General features: G+C 40.9%; 1 long non-coding RNA gene across 1 annotated transcript; it reads left to right on the forward strand.

The window, feature by feature from the left end:
* Positions 1-1667: 1667 nt before the first annotated feature.
* LOC309528526 lies at positions 1668-6598 on the forward strand. The gene is made up of 2 exons (XR_014217795.1): positions 1668-1788; positions 6393-6598. It is a non-coding gene; the product is annotated as an uncharacterized lncRNA (long non-coding RNA).
* Positions 6599-23982: the final 17384 nt, after the last annotated feature.

Below are 23982 nucleotides of genomic sequence, written 5' to 3' on the forward strand. Positions count from 1 at the left end.
AAATGATTAAAATCTAGGCCTAACAACAATTAAAATCTGCACACCTTCAGACATCACTAGTACTAGTGCTAGGGCTGGCCCAATGCATTTTGCTGTCTGAAACATCACCTCCAGTTCCATGTGCAGAAGCTGACCAGACTGGCAGCTGAATCTGCCAATTGGTCAGTGTGTGGGGTTCACCTAATGAGCCCCGTCAGTAGAAGCCCTGAGCAAGGACTTCTGCTTGTGCAATGGGGCTTCTCTTCCCTCCTCTCCCTTAGTGCCCCAAAATTAGCTCAAGGGGAGTGTCAGCAGAACCCTCAGACCAGCAAATGGGGTAAAGAGATGGGAGGGGGAATCAATCTATATCATATAGTTGGGAAAGGCTCAGAAATGGATGACCAAAACGATCAAGGGAATGGAGCTTTCTTCCACTATGAAGAAAAGTTGCAGCATTCAGGAGGAAAGGCAAGTACTAGGTGAGAAGACAGAAGTTTATAAAATTATGCATGGCATGGAGTAAGTGACTAGAGAAATATTTCCCCCTTTCATAACACTAGAACTTGTGGACATCCAACGAAGCAGAGTGTTGGAAGATCCAGGGCAGATAAAAGAAAGGACTTCACCACACAGCACAGAGTCAAAGGATGGTACCTGTTCCTTCAAGCAGCAGTGAAGGCCACCAGCCTGGGAGGGAGCAAATCCTATCAACTCTGAATGATAGGATTCTCAGGGTCACAGTTCATTTATTAGCCATTTGACAATAGTTATCTACTTTTTCTCCATATACTCTATTTTTGTAAGAAAAATGGTCATCATGCTGTAATATCAACTTCATGCCTGGTGACAGAACAGCAGGCAAGTGAGCAAGTAAGGGAGGTGATAAGTGAGTCCAGGCAGGCTGCTGAGGAAGGAGAGGCATTTAAAGGAGAGCAGAAGGAACTTCACAGAGTGGTTTTCCATTAAATGGTGCTGGAGTGGTGTTTAAAGGAAGGTGGGAAGCAATTTGGCAAAATGCTCTATGTAGTGATGCTTAAGGAGGGTGGGAGAACATACACAGGGGAATCATAGCTATGTTATAACATTACACTATATACAAAGTCAGAACAGTTTCTTTCAAGCTCCTTTGGATGCTTGCTGTTCAATTTCATCAAAATTATCTTGTGTTCGATACAAACTGCAATAGCTGTAAATATTTCCACATATGCTCCATGAAATTTGCAAACCTTGGAATGCCTTGCTAACTTTGCGAAATTGGTCTGGCAGATACGTTCAAAGGTGAAGCATGAAAATAAGCTCAAATTCTTGTGGGAAGGTTTATTTTAGCAGAGTTAAACAATCCCCTTTATAAATTTATGCAGCAATCAGCTTGTTGCTGACTCGTCTGAGTTCTACTAATAAAGATGCCTTCTTGGTTAAAAATCCTTATGAATCCCTCTTAAAGAATACACACACAAATGTGATTCATGTTAATATAAAACTATTTTACTCTCAGATTCATTCAGGTTTACAGAACTGTACCTGAAGGCAGGCTTAGGTTACATAACAAGCAAATAAACTATACCAGAGGCAAGTTGGTCCTGAGGTGACTGCAACTCAGCAGTTATCTTTCAAAACTACCAGCAACCGACAAACGGGTTGCACAGCAACTGGTTAGAACATGGAGGCCGTTAGTCCTCTGTCGGAATGTTGCACTTGACTGCACCTTTACATCCCACAATTCTTTCTTTTTCTTCAGAAGATTTTCAGCCTATCATCTAGTATCTCCTTTTTCCATTTCATCGCAGTATGGCTGAGGGTTTCAACAACGTAAGCATAATTTCTGCTAATAGCTGCATTAGCTTTGGTTTGAGCCTCCCATCTTGTGTCTGATACGTGTTTAGGAACTTTTGACTCAAGAGACAAGAATTTTTTTTAGCACTGCCCAACTTTCTATAAAAGCTGAGGAAAATCAATAAAGCTCATTTATTGTATGTGTTTGTGTGTGTGTGTGTGTGTGTGTGTGTGGAAATCACTGCATCCAGGGCACGAGTCAACTGTGCTACGTCCAACTAGATTTAGGGAATGTCCAGCCATGGAATAAACTTTGCTAACTTGTTCCTTTCCAGAATGTTTTTGTTGACTGCTGTCATACTTTGCAGCCATATTTGCTCCATTGCCATATGGTTTTCCTCTACATTTACTGACATCTGTTTCAAGGTCACTGAAGCAGCTCAGTCATACTTTCACCAGTGTGATCTTTCAGTTAAAAGAAAACCTCAGAAACTATTCAACTGGTAATCCATCACTAGGAGAAATATATCTAACAAGTCAGTTGATCAACACAGGAAACACCAGGAGTTGAATTGACTGATAAACTAAAATAACTTGCCTGTTTGATGTTGTTCAGTATTGCTTCTCAAATTGTTTCAGCCATCAACTAGATAACGTTTTCACATATGGTTTTGGATAAGTTGACCAGAACCTTTACTTCCATACTGATTTTTGTGAGCACACAGGAAGGGATCAAATGTTTCATCATTTCCCTTGGAGAGAGAAGCTTGGCATCTTAACACTACAATTGCATAGGCCAACCGTAGACTGCTTGACATATTCAACTGTGTCATTACCCTCTTATATCTTGCATAAACTTAGATCTGGAAACTTCAGATGGAGACATTCCTCTTCTCTGGGAATCACTTTATTGAAATGCTAAGCACAATTATTTCAAGTGTTTAAGACTAACAACAACTTCCAAAGTTTTGTAATTAAAGGAATGGGTACCACTTCATTTGTTATTCCTCTGTGTTAATTTTGAGAGCAGCATAGAATTTATTAGCAAATATATTAAAATAATACAGCACAGATTACAATCTGGAAAAAGAGGGGAACTAATTTTTCTGAGACCTTTTGTCTGTGAATTTTGTCTAATCAGTAAAGATTATATGTATTTATGATTAAATCAATAGCTCTAAAATTGAAAAGTGCTCAACAACTGAGAATAGCAATGGTGTAAAACAGTAAAAATCTTTGTCAAAGTTTAATACAGAATAGATCATGATATATTTATGTGGAATGAAAAGCAAAGAAATCATTTGAAATATTTGTCTTATTGGGAGTATAATTAGGAAAGAAAATTGGATCACTGGAAGATCTTTAGAAAAGGTAAGTGCAAAATGCATTTTTTAAAAATGAACAAATGAATGAGTCTGAGATAAAGGGCAGAATTTAGGATTTATCATTAGCTTAGATTTGGAGCAGAATCCTATTCTTTCCTAATACCACCATAGGAAAGGACACTGTAAGATTCAGGAAAATTGAGATCAAGTGATCTAATCATGATCTGTTAGCATGAGCATGAGTCAGTATGTTGTCCTGAGGCAGCTAATTGGAAGCTGTGTTGCATCAACACCAGACAATTATAAGTATGCAGCCATGCCAGCCTATTAACATAGCTACTTAGAACCAAGTTTTAAAAATGAGCAGGGAAAGAGGCAAATTATTCATTATCCTCAGATGGAGATGACAACTTGTGCTTACAAAAAGCATGGATCGGTAGTAAAAGCATACCATATCCATTGCTTAGTTCCACAGAGCCCCCGTTTTTACCATTCACTTACTGGCTATAAGATAGGAGTGCAACTAGCCCAGAAATCAAGCACAGTACAACGGAGGGCAGACATAAGCTGCAACAAAGCATTACAGCTCATTCCCCATGACTTTGGACTCCCATGCCTGAGGAGCAATAATTATTCAAGAGCAGAGGAAGAAAGCCGGGACTGGAAACAAATGAAAGAGCACAAAGTGCTTGGCAGAAGCAGAATGCTTGCAAAAACAATAACATCTGACCAAGGAAAACAGAGCACCACAGAATATTTGAAGTGAGCCATACCCACCAATGGAGCACATGAAACTCAGAGTGGTGGGGGAGGGGACTGTGAGCTTTCTCCTTTAGAAATTAAGTCAACAGGATGAAAACGAGAAGTGCAAGAGAGAAACGGACATGTTAAGTGCCCTGATATAAACTCTCAGGACTGTGGGTTCGTCCCCACATTGCAGGGGCTTGGACTAGATGACCCTTCTGGTCCCTTCCAACTCTACAATCCTATGATTCTATGAAAGTGAGGACTACAATATCATAATCATAGCATATTAAGCTAGCCAATATATTCAACCATCCCCATTTATATATCACTTACTATTCACAGATCTTGGATTTACATTGAAAATTCAAAAACATTATCAACATATACAGACATATAAGAAGCACAATTTCAGATGATTTGCCTTAAGAAAAATCAAAACACATAAACACACAACAACCCCAACAACTATATTAAAAAGCATCATGTCTGAATGAGGCATATACTTCTTTCAAAAGCAGCTTTATACACCCATTTTCGACTAACATGCAAAACTTTTGAATCCACAGGTGCCCTGTTCTGTTCAATGGCATTAATAGATAATGTTTTGTAAAAATGAAGAATTTTCTCTTACACAAAATACAATGTGAAGTTCCTCTGTGTGCAAGACCACAAATCACATGGTGTATCTTATCATAACCTGTCCTACAATATTACGGTGATGATGTACTTGTGAAGATCAACTGTGTTTGGACAAGGCAAGTAGATAAATAGGTACTGCTGCAGCGGGAAGGTAAACTGCATTTCTGTGTGCTCTGGTTTCCATCACACTGTTACGCCAGAAGTGGTTTAGTCCTGCTGGCCACAAGACCCAGAAAGCTGTCTGTGGACAAACGCTGGCTCCGTCAGTCTGAAGTGAGATGAGTGCCGCATCCCATAGTCACTTTTGACTGGACTTAACCATCCAAGGGTCCTTTACGTTTACCTTTAGCTAGATGCCATCACTCCCATGGTGCTGTTCATCTCAGTAATTAAATATGTTGGGTCTGATAACAACATTCTATCTGTATGGGTTTGCAAATAAGTGCTGCCAGGATAGAAGCACATAGAACTCCCATGTACTATGATTCTATACTCTCTCTTGAAAGACTTTATTTTCATTTCTGTGTCTCTGGCCGTACATTTCCTCTTGACATGTCATCTCACCTTGTTCTATTTTCTTATTATCTATTTCCTCTGATTAGATAAACGGAAGATATTTCTCTCTTCTCCCCCAAGTCCTTTATTCTGCACTTCTGTTGGCCTTGAGAAGATGTCCTAGGAGCCATAAGACAGAGGTTGACTTTCAGAGAATATGAACTGACCTCATGGGGCCCCTCCCTATCACTGTAGGGACCTTTTCAGGGACCCTTGCCCTCCTGGTGTCAAAGCTTCAGTGGTGTCAGAGGCAAAAAGGAACTGAGCAGGCCAGGGATGGGTCAGGGGAAGAAGTGGACCAAAAGAATTAATAGCCTTCCCATGCTCCAGTGACAAAGCTTAGTGTGTGCAACCCCCGCTCTCTCTGCTTGTGTGTCAGTCCCACAAGGGAACAGAACACCCAAATGGGGCTCATGTAAGTCTAAGACAATAATAGACAGACTGGACAATTGCAGTCACCTTTTCCACAGTGTGAGCAATGGAAAACAATGGAACACAATGGGAAAAAGAAGAAATAACCAAATGATTACAGAATCTGTTGTGTTTCCCCTTATTCTTTCAGTTGTGAACACAAGGGATGAAAGATTAAGGGTAATGTTTCTGTCACAATGTACAGCTGCAGATGTTGCTGGTAAATACAGAATGCCTTGGCTTAATTTGCCTTTGGCTTTTGTTCATTTGTGTCTCAACCTTAGTATCATTTTTCAATACAATGCTCAATTATATTTGCCCAAAGAACAGCTTTATGGATTTTTTCCATTGTCTTCACATGAAAAGCCACAATCGTTTGTGACATCAAGACAATAACTCAGCAAGAAACCAAAATACTAGAATGGTTTGTTAGCTACCAATGAGCGGGAGGGAGGGAGGGAGAAGAGTTTCTCGTTTAACAACAGAGAGCAATAATCTTTTACTGAATTTTGATAAACATAACAATATAAAGGAAGAAAATACAAGGCTGGTATGCTGCTCCACATATGATGGGATGTAGGACATTGTGATATGGCACGTACACAAGTGTGTTTCTGTATGCAAGAAATGGTGAGTGCAACATGGGGTGTACACAGGACTCAGGTGAAATGATGGAATTCTCATCAAAGCTTTCCCACTACTTGAAAAGGGAATTTTGGGGCACTATACACAGGGAGAAAAGCATTAACCCATTCAGGGTGAGGACAATGTTTCATGCTCTCACTCTGAAGTGCCTTTGTGGTATCATTCAGAGGGGACCCATTGAAATTAATGGACCCAAGTTAGTCATGTCCATTAACTTCAGAGATGGATTTACTCTGATGAGCATTGGATATAACTTTATGTAGCCGGACAGATTTGAATAGCATCACGATATCACACTTGTTCTATGATTCCTGACAGGTTGAGATCAAACAGCAAAGGAGAAGAAACCCTGAAAAACTGTGTCAAAGCAGCAGCAGAGAAGGGAAAACACTGGTTGCAACTCAGAAAAGGCTTTTGAGGCACGTTTTGTATTCCTGAAAATGTTATTTCCATGCCAATAATATTCACAGGTTAAAACACAGAATAGGGTGGACAAATAAATTCAGGGTTTTGTATGTGCAGGAGAGATTCTTCATGCATACTATACATGTAGGTTCTTTTTGTTGTGATGTGGAATATAAGGAGGCCTGATGAATTCATTTTTTTCCTTATTCTGGTGTGAACCAACCACCCAGACTAATATATGGATCATCACATAGGTTACCTTTTCAGCTTTTGCACTTCTCCAAATTCTGCAATGTTATCAGCTGAAAGACACACTGAGTACATTTTAAATGTATGTTTTAAGATTGAAAAATATATATAGAAATGTGTATTTTGTGAAAATATAAATGCAAGCCCCCCCCACCAAAAAAATGCAGATTAAGGTGGGAACAGCACATGACAGAAAGATGATGAATGAACACATGTGAAAGTGGCTAGAGAAAGACAGACCCATCCATCCATCCCATTGAAAGGGGCTTCAGATTTTAATCTTGGAATCAGCTCTAGATACAACATTGCCCTGAGACAATGTGTGCGGTTATATATGAGGCTTCATCTGCACTGTACAGATTCAGCCCAGTTTCCATGTGGTCTCAATGCATAGATATGTAAGAATGGCTCTCCCTCTTTTCTTCCCCTTTGCCCATTGCCCTGATTTCAGATTCATGTCCAAAGCATAGGCTGTTGCCTTCTAGAAAACCCCTTGCACTAGCCATGTCCATTTCTATAGCACCTAGATAGCCGCTAGCTGCATCATCGTTAGTGAGAATGGCAGAAAATTCTTCAAGACTGCATGGAAATCAGGCTGTGTGAAAGCCCAGTAACATTTTTAATTAATCCCGCCAAGCTCTCTGGTGTACGGTATTAGCAAGTCTAAATGGAAGGAGATCAACCTACTAATTACTGAAGCCTGTTAACTGTGCCTGGGCTTGTAAACCAACCTCATGCAGCCAGATGCATCTTCTGGGCAAAGGGGACATTAATTCTTTTCTTTTGGCAAGTCATGTGCAGTGGTAAAAGGAACCCAGATTGAAGTGGGAGTTCCTCTTACACTCACTGTTTTTTAATTTTTTTGGAAACGACACTCTGAGACTAGATTACCCGATTTGCTTGCTTGCCTCCAATAACAAATTCAACATTAACTAATGAGCATGTACACACTTATACCAAGGACATGCCTATGGGTTTGTTCATTCGGGTCTTGATTAGATTTATGCAGCACATTGGGTCATTGCAGTCCATATATGCAAGAGGATTCAGATCATGCTCTCGCTCCCCAATGCACAGAGATGATTGCAGGCTGACAGAATTAACTTTCCCAGCTCTGTGAGTCTTGGCAAAATAGATCTCATTGACATTTTGCCTCTGGGAGATTTGCTAGATGACAGGTGGGCTGAGCTTTAGCTTGTCATGCCTGGAGCCAAGGTTGTAACTGTTAAGGAGTGTACCGGCAAGGCTGCCAAGAACTGAACTTTTTAGAACAGGACAAGGTATGATCAGCCCTCCATGATGATAGGCCTCACTGTGCATGCATCAATTTTACAGTGAAGAGTGTTTATGGTGTCTAGAATCCTATGTGACATTGCAGATGATTCACATTCCCTGCTGCAGTTCGGAGTCCTGACTGCAATCCCTGCACAAGCAGCTCTTACACATTGGGAGCTCATGCGGATGATTCCAACAGACACAGGTGCTTCTTTCTGTGCTGTCGTTTTACTGCTTCCCATTGAAATAGAAAGGGCAGTCCCTCCCATATGGGAGAGTTCCATTTGTGCATTAAAGGATCTGACCCCATAAGCATTTATTAGATTGTGGTTCATGTCCTTAAAACCAAAATCCATTCTCATTCTGCATACATAGTATACAGCTATGCAGGGCGCATACAATAGACTGCTTCCCACAGAAAATGAAAGGCGTTTGTTTTCCACAGGCCTCTGGGATTTGTACCTCTGTGATGACTGTGAGATGAATGTGTGATACAGGAGATTCAGTCCACTGCTGTAATGCGGTTCTACTCAATTCCTTATTATTCAGTCTAAAGAGTACAATAACACATCCCTTTGGAGTGGGGTGTGTGTGTGTGTGTGGGGGGGTGCAATTAGGCAGGTGCTGTAGCATCTGCGGAGCAAGAGGTATAAGTGTAAATACGTCATGGTAATCATTTGGCACAAGAAAAATGGGGATGTGTTTGTAATTGCATTTGTTGATGATCAAGGAGTTTCTCCCGGAGGAGTAATTTTAGCCTTTCATGATGGAACTGAGAAAGGCAGTTTCACACAGCAAGTTCACACAGATGCTGGGAGGAAATGCACATTAAAGATCTGGTTGCAAATTCAAGACATCAGAGGGTGACTGAGCATTTCATTTCCTCATGACATGTAATTTAGAGCATCTCCTAAATAGGTCTTATTTTTCCCTTAATGTGGTTGCCAAAACGACAGCTGATCAGGTCTAGCAATCAATATGCCATTGATCTTTTTGTTTGTTTCTAGGGTGATGACCATGCTGAATTCCTTACCCCTTAAAAACCATTTAAAGCACCAGATTTTCTCCAATTAGTAGGTAGCCCAGTCCCTGACTGACAAACAGTTTGTACCCACAAGCTCCCAGGGGTTTTGTAGACTGGCTGCTGCCTTAGCATAAGATACCAGGCTGCTAATGTTTTCCCCTGAGCCTTGCCGATAAGATTTAAAAACACTGAGTTTTTGCTAATCTCTTGAATTTGTAAACCATATACAATGCTTTGCTCACACTATTTGTCTTTCATCTACATCTCTGTTCTTGTATGCATACCATGCTGTTATGTTCATCATTTAAGACCTATTTTATTAATTTTATTAATTAATTATTCATCATTTAAGACCTATTTTAAGACCTATTAAGACTGAATGCATTCAAAATGGTTAGCCATCACTGTGCAGGCAAACCAAATAGCCATCAGGAGCTATCAGTCTGAAGATCTCACCTGCTTCCTCTTCCTAGAAAGAGAGGAGGATACTCAGAGACTTTTGCCCAAGGAACTGCTCAGATTTGATATTAGGCTTGGTGGAGGACAGCAGAAGAAACACAGAGTGAGTGAGAGTGTGGGGGAGATGCTCCTCATACAGACATGCCACATCAACAGATATGAAACCTCTGCATTCCACACCTTGACCGCAGAGAGCAAAAAGTAAGTCGATACAATTTTTATTAAAATTGTACATTACTTGTTTTTCATGGAGTGAAGCCATCAGAAGGGCTGAGGAAGTTTTTTCAGCCTGAAAGCCACATTCTCTAGTGAGTCACACGCCAGGAAACACATGCCACTGCTCGATGAAACAATAGGCAAACACAGGCAGAATAACAGATGTGACTCTTAGCTTTGTCCAGTAGGCTACATTCCCATCAGGCAAAAATAAGACATTTCAATGCACTCTCTCTTTCTCCATCACCCTCTTTTATCATTCACACAGACAAGCTCAAAGACACATTCCCACATTCAATGAGGATGCAGAGGGTGTGGTCTGAAGAAAGGCCTGAGAGTCAGATTTGAAAGTCCACATTTGACACAGGCCAGAGGTTCCCTAGCCCACTGTGGAACAACACTGGGAAGTGTTCAAACACCACAGGCTATTTTTTTTTAAAAAGCACAGAATACATACTTCTCTGATAACATCCTTTCAATGAAACAGTAGGGGGTAGCCTGCCTGGGCGAAGATCAAATGCAGATCCAATTCTTATCATTGAGGCACAAAAACTACATGTTATATAATGCAAGATCCCATAAAATATGAAAGAGTAGAAACAACCTTCACATTTATGCCAACAGAATTGATTTTGGGTGAGTTGAAAAATTGTTTGAAAGATCAAAGGGTCAGTGCGATTGCTGTTAGAGCTTCAGACAAAAGTGCTGGGATGTCAGCGGGAGGTTTTGGCTCAGTATGTGCAGCACAACATGTCTAAATAGGATTCAGAGTACATCTTTTCAGAATAATTCCATCAGAACAGGCAGGTTGCATAGAAAGTGATTAGATTGACAAGGGTGCATAGCTTTGCTTACTGTATCCATGCCTCTTAATAGGCTATCAAATGACAGGAAATTATGACAGGAAGGCCAAGAGGGAAATTTAATTAGAAGGCCAAATAACTGTAATCTTTACACATTACTGTATTTTTATTTGCATGATGCATTTGCAGCCTCTCTTCATTGTATAATTATGCTAACAGAATCATTAGCAGCTAAATGATTCACAAGAGCAGCCCAAGCTGATGCAGCTAGTTCTTCTGTTCCATTATACACACAATTTCTGAGATCACAACAATCACAAAATTCAAGCATTTTCTAAATCATATAATGCACAAAAAACGTATTTTTAAAAAATGAAATCAAATGAAATAATCCTCTGCTAGCAGGTTATACACACGAGTAGTTTATATTTTACATCTTAGTCTAGGATGTCTTCTCAAGAAACCCTAATTGTTATGAAAAATTCCATTTGAGCAAAGCAATCAACTCACGGAATCAAGCAAGTGCTAGTGAAATGGAGCCGGTTCATAATTAAATCTATGCTATAAATCATATTTCCCTTATCTTTCTGTTGTCTTTTAGACAATAGCTGAATAAAGGAATATAGAGTTTTATGAGTTCTGGCAACTCATAAACAAAATTCAGTCTTCTGTCACTGATGATTTAACTAAGAACAAAATACTCAGCCTAGCAGAATGCGATTGAGATAAATTAATTTTCTGTCAAAACAGCTTTTGGTCATGCTTTGAGTTGTTCCAGGTTCTTTGGATTATCCTTTCGGAGAAGGCAAGGGATATAAAAGGCTTGTGACTGCAATTTGCTTATCATTATTTCTAATGCTACAATAAATAATATGCTACAGTTATTTTAATTTAATGGGTTACTGAAAGTAGGTTGGGGAGCTGAATGAAAATGCTCAGAGGGTATGAATAATGGGTACTGATGTGGGATCAGTTTCAGTGTTGCGGTCTGAGGACATGGGCACGATGCTTGCTGTGGTGAGGTCAACTGAGTGCCTTCCAGATCCTGGCCTATAGTAGGAAAGGATTGACTGGACTGGCCCAGAGAGTGCCCAAGGCCTTGAAAAAAGTCCTTCCTGGATCCAGATATTTTAGAAAACTATTACCCAGTTTTTAACATTCTCTTTCTGGACGAGGTGATGGAGACGATGGTGCTCAGCCAGGTGCAGGTACTCCTGGAGGAAGCAGATTAGACCCATTGCAATTTGGCTTCTATGCTTCCCAACCAAATAAAAGACAGACAAAAAAAGGAGGCCATCACCACCCTCCCCTCAAACAGGAATCTCCTCCAACCAAGAAGCAGCTAAAAAATCCCCTTAAAAATTAAAAATAGAACATTTGAGGAGCAGGAGACCTTGACAAGTCCAAATGGGTGTGTCCAAGGGTGCCATAGGGTTTTTGGGTGCCATATTGGGGATCACAGCTGTACAGCATTCATATCAGGAAAGATACAGATCTTTTGCTATAATTCTTATTTATTCTGCATATTGGAACTGCTGTTATATACACACACCACCCTGGCATTGGCCTTATACCAGTTTTCTCTGATTGCTATATGTATAAAGAACTTGTCATTTTTATTCCAAAGACTTATCATATTCCTCCTAGGAATATTTCTTCCTCTTTTTGTGCCCATTTTACTGATGTGCTCTGGCTTCATCCTTCAACAATAATAGTTTATAAAAGGTTGCCAATAATTTGTATTTTATTTTTATTTTTCCAAATTTGGTCATCTCACATATTTGTTGACTTGCTCTTCTGCTCCAAAAGGGCTTCTTCCGTTCAGAGAAATTAATATGACTCAGTGGAGGCTCCTGATGAGAAAGGCAATTTCCATTCTCCCTTCCCTTGTCCCCCACCCTTCCATAACAAATTGTCAGGGAACATATGAGGAAGGGGAAGGAGGAATAGGGGAAAAAAAATAGCTGTCCCTCTTTCCCATGAATAGAGTTCTGCTCATTGAAAGTCTGGATTGAACCCAGTAAAAACTGTTCTGAAACCTAAAAGGGGGGATCTTGAACACAATTAAAAGTAAAGCATGAATGAAAAAGATGGATTTTAATAGAGGCCTAAAATATATCAATGATGGCATGAAATGAACATGTTGCTCTCTGCTTGTACCAAGACTGAGAGGAAATGGCTATCTTTTATTCCCTTGAATTTAATGAGAGAATAAGGAGGAGAATGCTACTGTACTCCATCTGTCAGAAAAACAGAAGCAGTTACTATTTGCACTTTTTCAAGCACAAAGGAAAAAAGAAACAAACTACTGGTAAATGGTCCTGCACTGGGCTACTACAGTTTCCTGAGTGAAAACTCTCCAGGGTTAGAGCTACATTTAGCAGTAGCTTCAGCAGAATATAGGGATGGGGAAGAAATGCAATTCAGTTCACAATTTGAGGTGAACCTCCCTAATTTGAAAGAATACCCAGCCATCCTTTGAAACTCCCTTCTTCATTGAATTTTGCAAATCATTTCTTCAACCAAGTACTGTGTACATGAATGCATATAACTAGGACAAAGTGTGCATATAAATTCATATATTAGTGAATATAATAGAGAAAATGCATTAGAGAAAATTGATTTACCAAAATGTGTCAATTAGGAGAAATTCACACTAAAATGCTGTTGAATTTTCATGAGGACTTAAAAAAATATATTCACAAACTGAAATGGAAAAGTGAAGAACTGAATTTAAGATTGGATAAATGATAAACCAATGGAAGCTGAAATTGTTAATTTGCCCACCCTGAGCTGAATATACATTGAATAAATTGACGGCACAATGTACCAAGTGTTGACTGTGTGGTTGGAGTGGAGATACTTTGTGACCAGGACCCCATGTACAACCTTCTGTTGCCTATGAGGATTTACGGATTGAGACCCTAGTCTCACAGCAGCAACCAAAGAAATCTTCCTACATAGCGTGGTTAATCACTTCACATTACATTCGATTCATGAGGTTTTCTACATTTAGTAATATAAGCTCGCTTTAGTTTAACATATTTTAAAATAGCTTTTACAACGATGCTCTTTTAATTAACACGGCAACAGCTGATGCTCTTCTGTTTGTCATTCATTTTGTGGCAGAAGCCAAACCAAGTGATGAGAATCACACAGATTAGCAAAGTAATTTGATTACATACTTTCCTTTTAACTTGTTTGCCAACGCTAATGTCTGTAAGTCTTAAAAAAAAGAAGGAAAATTGCTCAAATTAACTGTGAAATAATAAAACAAAAGAAGTCCCCAAAACCGGGTAAATCACTAGTATGATCCAGTTTTGCTCCTATATGGATGACTAAGTGTGGAACAAACAAATGTTACTAAAAATGCAATGTTTATCACAGCAGGGTTCAAAATGGTCTCTGTGGTGTTATAGACCCCACCCCCAGCTTCACGTACTCACTAATGGAACAGTTTTGCTCTTATTATCACCACAGGAACCGTGTGGGTAGAACAGTCTCAACTACCACTTGCAGCACCAAACCTAGGGTTGCCATATTTCCAAAACTGAAAATCCAGACAGAGTGGTTGAGCATTTTTTGGGGGGTGGGGGGTGGACCCTGCCACCTTCCCAAAGCCTGCCTGACGTTGAGAAGGTAGTATAAGGGCTCTTGGATGCTCACACAGCCCTGGCACTGCTTTTCCAAGTAGAGACCTCACTGCATCTCCCGTCCCCTCGCTCCAAACTGAGCTGCCTGAAGGTGCTAAGGAAGCCCTCAGAGGGAGAGGGAGTCTGGAAAGCAGAGAAAGGGAGAGAATGGGAGTGGGATCCCAGCAGCAGGGAGAGGAAAGGAAAGGAAGAGGGTCTGGAGGAGGAGGAGGAGGCAGAGAGGGTGCTGGGGGGAGGGGAGTCCCTAGCTAGCAGGACCCGTGGTCAGTGGCGTAGCGTGGGTTGTCAGCACCCGGGGCAAGGCAAGTAATTTGCGCCCCCTAACCCGTGGATTTGCACCCCCTAACCCTAACCCCAAGATGTTGTGCCCGGTGCGGCCGGCCCCCCCTGTACCCCCCACGCTACGCCACTGCCCGTGGTCAGGGATGATGAGAGTTGTAGTCCAAAAACAGCTGGAGACCCAAGTCTGGGAAACCCTGATTTAGATCAAAAACATTGTTTAAAATGTAATTTCAATAAAATGAGATAACTAGCTTCTGGGCTATTTAAATATGCTCCAGCTGATCTTATTGAATCTCAAAACAACTTTCCATTAATATTTTGACTTCCTACAAGCCTCAGTAGAATAAAAGTCCTGTATTGGGAGGATTACTGAAGACACAGGTAAGGGGGCTCATTAAGATTCAGGATGAAATCTCGGCACAGCCCTAATGTATTTGAAATAATTTCAATTGTGAAAAAGCAATTTGAATTTGAACATCCTACTAGAAAGTAAATCTGTTATGATTAGGGGAGAAACGTGGGAGAGCGCTGAGCAGATATTACTTGGATATTTGAAGCAGAAATATTGCTCAAGATGGCACTAGAACAAGATTCTGGAGAAGAGAACTAATTCCATGGCAAAGCACATGTTTTTCATGTCAAGGTTCTCAAGATCAACCCCTGACTTCCCCAGATAGAGATGGGGACAAAAATCCTGGAGGGATGTTGCTTGTCTGTGGTAGACAACAGTGAACTAGAGGGATCAATGGACTGGTTTGATATAAAGCAACTCCTTGTGTTCCTATCTCTCTACAAAACACACAGGCAATTTGTCCACAGGTTCTCAACATGGGAGATGATGTACACTGGCCTTGCTCCTGACCTCAAGCTATACTGCACCAAGGCCAAGCATAATCAGATCTGAATGCATGTCACATGTGCAAAGCTTGTATGTAGATCAGGCAGGTGGACCAATCAACAGGGTCAAACAACAGTTCCCAGCATTCTTTGGGGGAAGGCACGGCTGTAATGATATGCTTTAAATGTATACTGTAGATGAGGTCTAAGTTATAGAAGGGATATTCAATGCATCACAAGCCTAGTTTGTAAAGAAGAAGAAGAAGAAGAAGAAGAAGAAGAAGAAGAAGAAGAAGAAGAAGAGTAGTAGTAGTAGTAGTAGTAGTAGTAGTTTGGATTTGATATCCTGCTTTATCACTACCCGAAGGAGTCTCAAAGTGGCTAACATTCTGCTTTCCCTTCCTCCCCACAACAAACACTCTGTGAGGTGAGTGGGGCTGATAGACTTCAGAGAAGTGTGACTAGCCCAAGGTCACCCAGCAGCTGCATGCGGAGGAGTGGAGACGCGAACCTGGTTCCCCAGATTATAAGTCTACCGCTCTTAACCACTGCACCACACTGGCTCTCATATTCTTGACTTTAATAATAATTTCACAGTAGGAGGTTTGCAATAAAGTATTATTTTGTGTTGTTGTTTAGTCGTTTAGTCGTGTCTGACTCTTCGTGACCCCATGGACCAGAGCACACCAGGCACTCCTGTCTTCCACTGCCTCCCACAGTTTGGTCAAACTCAAGTTAGTAGCTTTGAGAACTCTGTCCAACCATCTTGTCCTCTGTCATCCCCTTCTCCTTGTGCCCTCAGTCTTTCCCAACATTAGGATCTTTTCCAAGGAGTCTTCTCTTCTCATTTTTTTTAGACATTCATAACATTTGTCAGCATTTACCAAGTTTTATACATGCCCCTGCATTTCCTGCAGCATAATGCAATTTTCTTCATTTTACCAAATTATGTTTCCTGAAAGAGGGACTGATAGTTAAACCACCCTGGAAATGGGAGCAATGTGAAAGATCTGCAGCTCTCAGCACCCTTATTAAATTACAGTTCCCAGGATTCCTTGTGTGAAGCCACAACTGTAGAAAGTGGTATAATACTGCTTTAAATATATAGTGCGGATGGGGCTTGCTGCGCAGGAATATCTGTATATGCCTAGCTCCCCAGCTGTAACTAAGGATTGTCTGCACAGGAGGGGACAGATGGTCAGTCCTTGGAGGTCTGAGCAACTGTTTTTGGCTGGATGGGAGCAAAAGGTTCTGCTGTAAATATCAGGCAAGATGTGTGGAGCCAACAACACTTTGTGCACATTATGATGGAGATCAAAAAATGGGTGAGGTAGGATTAGTTTCACTGTCTTTCCTCTGCCCTCATGTGCATTCAGTATAACTTCTAAAAAAACCCACTGGTGGAGGAAGAGGGGTGGGGTGGGGAACGCACGAGCCCCAGCAGCATGATCCTGGTGGGGTGCTATCGCGGCTGTGCCCCTGCCCGCGTTGGGCGCCACGCCCCTGCAGGCAATGTGCCACGCCCCCGGGATGCATGCCAGCCACACCCCCTCCTGCTCTCCACCTCCTGGTGCTGGAGCATGAAGTTCTGCCACTGAAAGAAGCTTCCTGTGAACAAATGCTGGTCTATCTCAGTGTGGGATCATGGCCCTTGTCCCCCCCCTGCCCTGTCTTGCACAGACAGAGACTGCAATCACACAGGCTGTATAGGACCAGGTTCTTTCAGAATTTATGCCGAACACACATAAACAGTGGCAGCAAGGATGGCAGGGAGTGTAATCGTACTCCCCTATTCTATGTGCGCTTCCTGGTCTGATGGCTCCATTTTGTAACTTTAGACCTTCCTTAAACATGTTGTAACAGGAAGGGGGATGAGTCACTGCAGGGTGGCTATTTTCCATGGCCTCTTCATGGGAAACTAATGTTTTCTCCAGCTTTAAAAGGATGGTCACTGAGTGTTTGGCTAAGCAGTTAGGATGCCAGGTTCTCATTCATGGGCAGAATGCATCTCTAGTTAACAACAGCCATCCACATAATTGAGTAACAGAGAACAACATGTCAATCCTTTCTGTGTCTCAGTCAGTTGACATTTATTGAGACTAGAAAGGAAGTCACAGTATGGAACTAATAAGCTTGTTGGGAAAGAAAGACTGCAGCGACTCTTGATGAGGATCTGTAAAACTCCTTGATTTATTCTCCATGGCTCATCAAAGGCTCTAATTCTTCTGCACTGTTCCCCCACAAAATCCAATTACAGCTTTTTCACCTTTCCCAGGACAAGGGAAGCCTAACTGTTTCTGATTTCAGAATAATATTGTATAAGAGCTAGCCAGCCATCTATCAATAAAAACACAAATTAAAGGAAGAAATGGCACAATGGCTCATAGGAAAGCTGGGGCTATAGCTTCATATTTCATGGGGTCCTCGGGAGCACATTCTTTCGGTGCTATACCAGCTGTACTTGCTCCCGGTGGAGTACAGGATCAGGTTCAAGGTGCTTGTTTAAACCTTTAAAGCCCTGTATGGTCTAGGACCCTCGTACCTACGGGACTGCCTCTTCTGGTATGCCCCACGGAGGACCTTAAGGTCTGCAAATAATAACACCCTGAAGATCCCAGGCCCCAGGGAGATTAGACTGCCATCTGTCCAGATTTTAATTTGCTCTGAAATAATTTTAAGATGTATTTTAATTAATTGATTGTCTGTTTTTATGTTCTTATGTTCTTTGTATACTGTGTTAGTTTTATGATGTTAGCTGCCCTGAGCCCGGCTCTGGCTGGGGAGGGTGGGGTATAAATAAATAAATAATAATAATAATAATAATAATAATAATAATAATAATAATAATAATTACATCAATGCTCATGACTATCAAGTTCTCACCCTGGGCCAGCAGGGGGATACTGTAGATTGTTTTCACTCAGGTCTGCTTATGCAAATAAGGAATTGAAAGTGATGTTCAGTGATTGGATAGTTACAGAAAGTTGTTACTGTTGCTTTGTAGTTGAACGCTATAAAAGCAGGTTGGCTGAACCCTTCAGCCCAGTTCTGTTCTGGGCCTGTGAATAAACAATAGCTGTTTGAAGAATCACTGTGTCGTCTGATATGTTCACCCACAACTTAACACCCACATTTAGGAATGTACTTAGAAAAAGACCAAAAGCATAGGTGCCTGTCACTGTATCTTATTATCAGAGGTATGTTGTATATTATGGTATACTGTGTTTATGGTTATGGTTTTAAATGTGAGTCGCTTGAAGATCTTTTAGGTAGCAAGCATCTAGTAAGTTTCATAATAACATTTAGGCAAAATTCCATTTCTGACCATTTGCTGGGTGGAAGGGCCCAAACGAAACCCTCCAACAAATTCATGGGGTGGGGTGGGGAGGGGAGAGAAAATGTCCTCCTGGCCTGGATGTTGATGGGTCTTATTGAGGGGAGCGGGCAAGAAAGTGCTTCAGGGAGGAGCTGCTCTTTGTCAAAACAAGCACAGCCAGAATAATCACAAACACTGGCAACTTCTGTTTGCGTCTGCATTCCATTCTCCCTGCCCATTCCCTTCTCTACATTTAGATTTTGATCCTCATAGCTGGTACCACCTTAGAACTAATTTTTGTAACCCTTTCTAAAAGCCTCCCCCCCCCAAGGGTTGGGTATAAATACCATAAATGAATAATAACAGAATAGAGCAGTAAAATTCTCCATTGTTTTGGGATCAAGGTTTCTGCTTACCCTACTTAACCTTATGCGGTGCCTAAGCATTTCCCATTTTTTCTTGGCTTTAACTTTTTTTTTAAAGCTCTGCTCCGCTCACAGTGGTACAATGCACTCTCTTTAGCTTCCAGCTGGCTATACGTCTTTGAGTGCCTTGGGACTACTGCCACATCACCCATTTTTTAAAACACTTCCTTCATTGATTAAGGCTGCTGCCCTGTTAGACACTTACCTGGGATTAAGCCCCACTGAAGTTAATGGGGTATTCTTCTGAGATGCATGATTGCTCTGGAAAAGCAAAAGTTATATTTCCAAGAGTTATATTTCCAGCAATGGCGTTTATTTTCAAGCTGGGGTGGAAAGTGTAAACAGGGGAATGTCTTCCTATATATTGTAGGGAATGCATATTTAACAACGTTGCCTGTATTAAAATTAAAATACTGAAAAGGGCACATTAATTTTCACAATCCAAATCCTCTTGCTTGATTTTTCCATGGAAGAAGGAAACAGTGGAAGCTCCAACCTTTGAGGAAAACTGAATTATTCTGAGTCTCCCAAAGCCTCCAGCAGAAATGATTCATGCAATCAATCTTACTAGATACATTATTCTTTCTGAAATTCTTTTAGAACCTCTCTTGGTCATAAATCTAACAGGCCTATTTGGGCAGTTGCTAACATCTTAAAGAGATAATGTTGATTTCCTCAAATGATCGGCTCTTAAGAGCAACCATGCAACATTTATTATAATAAATGACTTAATAGTTCCCCTTTCTAAATTTGCAGATAATTTAATCTGTATTTTAGCTTCATGATTCCGTGGTTGATAGCTCAGTCCAAGTTTTAAAAGTTTTCTGGCAAATAAAATAAAACTTTAAATGACACATAGCATTATGGAGTTTGGTTTGATCTGAAAACTTGCATGTGATTAGAACCCGTAGTGCTATATTCAGCTGTTAAGAATACTTTATGAAGTTAATTTTGCAGGTAGTTCCTCTATCTTTGTAGGTCAGGACATCCTGCATGTGCAGTCAGTCCCTTTAGCATGTGTTTTCTTGATGGATTTGGTCTGCATTCACCATTATAACATGCTGCATGGTGGGAAAAACTCATTTAAGACCCAGTGCTCACATTGGTGCAAGGCTCCCACGGCTGAATTCCCATTGCATTTTTCCCAACAGATGAATGTGCATGTTAACTTTGACGGCACCTATCTTTTTTCTTGTTCTTTTTTTGGAGAATGGAGAGGTTGAATCCATCTCTTTATTTTTCAGCAGGGAATCAGTGTCATCAGAGCTGACAGCACCTGCAAGCTGCCACATGTGCAGATCCTTAGGTGCATTCATAAAATAGGTTTTGTGATACTGATCGTCCAATCTTGTGCATGGTTACTTGGAAGTAAGTTTTACGGTATTCAACAAGACTTACTCCCAGGAAAACGAGCACTGTGTTGCAGCTGGAATCATTATTTGTTTGGAGCAATAATATCTAAACTTAAATTCAGAACTGCTATCTAAGCACTGAATTAGCCACCATAAACTGCCACTCTGTTTTTGGTTGCATGTACACCATAAATTTAAGCTCATCCCTCCCCTGAAAAAGAATATTGGGAACTGCAGTTTACCCTCAACAGAGCTACAATTCTCAGCACTCTTAACTTAAATGCACAATGTGTATGCATCATTATTTATAATTTTTTTGCTTCTCATGCACTGAGATAAGCATAGCAAGTTCCTTCGGTTTATAGTTATGCCTTATACTCAAACAATACAAACACTTCTCATTTGAAGGACCTTCTACAACAATCTCATAAAATGGTATTGTTTGCTACAAGATAAGAAACAGATGTCATAATAGTGTTTGCCGCACAGCTGAATATGCTTCCAGATCTTGGCTCATTTCGTGAAAAAGGGGAAAGATGAATTTTTGGCTGCCGGCTCCTAGAAATCTTTGGAACACATACAATAGGCATATTACACACACTTGAGCACATTCCTAATGACAGGGCCTTAAGCCCCAAATTATGCTACTATCAGTTATTAATTTTCACTCAGCAGCTAATCCAATACAATAAAAAGATGTACAGATGGTAGCGATGTCATAATATATTCCCTTTGAGGAATCAAGCTATGTTGATCTTAGAAATATATTCACAGATTAGAAGTCTCTCTTTCCAAAGAACATGCAAGGGTTCAAACAGGGTAGAGGTCATGGGTATGATTCTGCTGCCACCAGAGACACCCAGCATGGAACCGCAGGCATGCTGCTAATAAGAGGAAATTTCCAGACAACAATATCTGGAGAGCCAGTGTGGTGTAGTGGTTAAGAGTGGTGGACTGGTGAACTGGGTTTGTGTCCCCGCTCCTCCACATGCAGCTGCTGGGTGACCTTGGGCTAGTCACACTTCTCTGAAGTCTCTCAGCCCCACTCACCTCACAGAGTGTTTGTTGTGGGGGAGGAAGGGAAAGGAGATTGTTAGCTGCTTTCAGACTCCTTAGGGTAGTGATAAATCGGTTTATCAAATCCAAAGTCTTCTTTTTCTCTTTTATCTTGTTCTGCAGCTATTATTGCTTTTGCCTGAAAATTGGGTGTGGGGAGTTTCTTCTTATGGGAAGAAAGCTAGAACTGCCATGCCCAATATTCTTCCAGAACATTACTGAGTTGGACAGCCAACAGGTTGTTGTGCTGTTCATATCACAGTGTAGGAGGAAGCTATATAAATTCTGGTTGTGCTGACATTTAGGCAAGATACCCTTATCACAACATCAGCTACCGGGCCAGTTCTGGTCTACAAGGCCTCCTCATATAGCTTGTTTAGAATATAAAACTAGAATACAACTCAATAGTTCAAAGTCCAGATATTTCTCTCTCTTTACTCCTCAGTTGTTTAAAAGCCCTCTCATCGCTCCTAAAGGACCATAAGCCCAGTTTTCCTGAGTCTGAACATAATGAGTAACCACGGTTCGTTGGAAATTGAAGCGAAAACCTCCCAATCTCATTTTTGCAGCAGTGTTTTAGGAGGAAACAGCCTGAGGCTGCTTGTGCAAGTAGCACCATGCTATGGTTCAGCATTAAATGTGACTGCAGACAATGTTTTATCTCTAGGCAATATACCTAGAATACAAATGGTTTTACATTTGGATATTATTATTTCAGAGTGGGTGCTTTTATGTATCAATATTCTTTTTTTTATATACATTTTTATTAACGTTTCACAGATTTTTAAACAAACACAAAAACACAAACAAACACAACACAAATAACAAGTATAGTTTCGGATCCTTATTTTCTTAACATCTTTCCCTGACTTCCCCACACCTCCCCTTCTTGTATTCCAATTCCAATAGTTAGCTCAGCAAGTTCTTGTCCCCAACTTTTACCTTATTATTATTATACTTAATTCATCTTAATTAACCAATTTTAACTTGTAGACCTCAATTTAAACAACAATACTCATTCTTTACACCCTTTTCTAAGGTCGACCCAAATTCCCTTCCACAAATTTCCCAATTTTTATATTAATTACAAAACAAAATAACAGAGAGACAACATATAATTATACACCCTTTGGATTCCAAAACTCTCACCTCCCTTTCCCGGTTTCGATCCCCAAAAAATGTCCCTCAGTCTATCAACTATCAGCCTGGAGATCTCACGTCCGAGGCCCTCAAATCTCTCTCAGTCCCTCTCTGCCGGTTTTTTTGGTAGTCCTTTATATTAGACATCAAGTCTCGGAGAAGCTCTGTCCCAATAGGGTCTATGTTTCTTCCAACCAGACCTCCATATTCAAAAGTGGAGCCCAAATCTTGTTTCTTGTTCCTTTTAAGTCCAAATGTCCCAAATGTCCCAAAAGCTCCAACTTTCGCTTTGATCAGATTTGTAATCCATAAGTCTTCAGATCTCCCCATAGGGAGATCCCTCCATTCTTCATTCTCCGATTCAAACCAAATTCTCATCATCCAGGTCTTGTTTTTCTTAGTGTCCATCTTAGCAGGCCTCTGGCTCTCCTTTGTCATCTGTGGCATTTCAGCTCCTCCTTCCCACTCCTCTGAAAGAGTTCCCACTCTTCTTGTTCAGCTGCATAGGTTTCTTGAGTCAAGTCCTTGACAAATTCAGCAAGTTTGTTTACTTTTAAATTCAAAGTTTTAGCATTTGTAGCCAAAGCTTCACTCTGACCTTGTAACGTTCCCAAGAGAAAAAACATTCTGTCCAGCTCAGCCTGTATTTTTCCACCTGCAGCCATTGTAATGACTCAGAACCCCCTCTAGAGGGATTCTGGTTACTTAATATTCCTTCCAACTCCAATCCAACAGTCAAGTTAATTTGTTTCTATTCTTCTTTGTTTTCAACAGTTTAAAATCAAATTGTAACAAAAATAACCAGCAAAGATAACAGAAGCCCAATTTTCTTTTTTCTCTCTCCCAACTTTGACAGCTAATTTGACAGCTGTCAGACTCTTTATGTCTCCTCAACAGGCTCTCTCGCGGATCGCTCCCGGGTCCCGGGGGGTTGCACTTCAGCTCTTAAAATCGACTCTTATCCTCCAGCAAAATTACTTATACTGCCAAGTCGTGAAATTAGTAGCTTTTATCCAATAAAGAGAAGAATGTTCTCTCGACCTTAGTTATCTACTTCTTGCTTTAATTTATCTACAAGACGGGGAGACGGACTTCCTTTTAGCACCTCCCCCAATCGTGCCTAATTCAGAAAAAAAATTTAGTTCCAATTTCCGTACTACTCACGGGTTGTTACTTTTAAAGTCCAAATGTTCAAAGAAAGAAGTCAGCGCTCTCTGGCCATGGCATGCGGCTTCGCTCCATAGAAGAAGCGGTCTACTCTCAGCACCACGCCTCTCCCCGTCTCCCGCTCCGCAGCCTTTAAAAAGGCTCCTTCGCGGGTCGGGGGGGCGCAAATGGTGCCCGCTGAGTCACCAAGTCCACAGGCTGCAGCGCCTGTGGTTTCTGAGGGTCCCCGCGTCGCCGCGGCAGCAAGAC

The sequence above is a fragment of the Podarcis vaucheri genome (genome assembly GCF_965113315.1).
Source record: "Podarcis vaucheri genome assembly, chromosome: 3".
Taxonomy (NCBI): Eukaryota; Metazoa; Chordata; class Lepidosauria; order Squamata; family Lacertidae; genus Podarcis; species Podarcis vaucheri.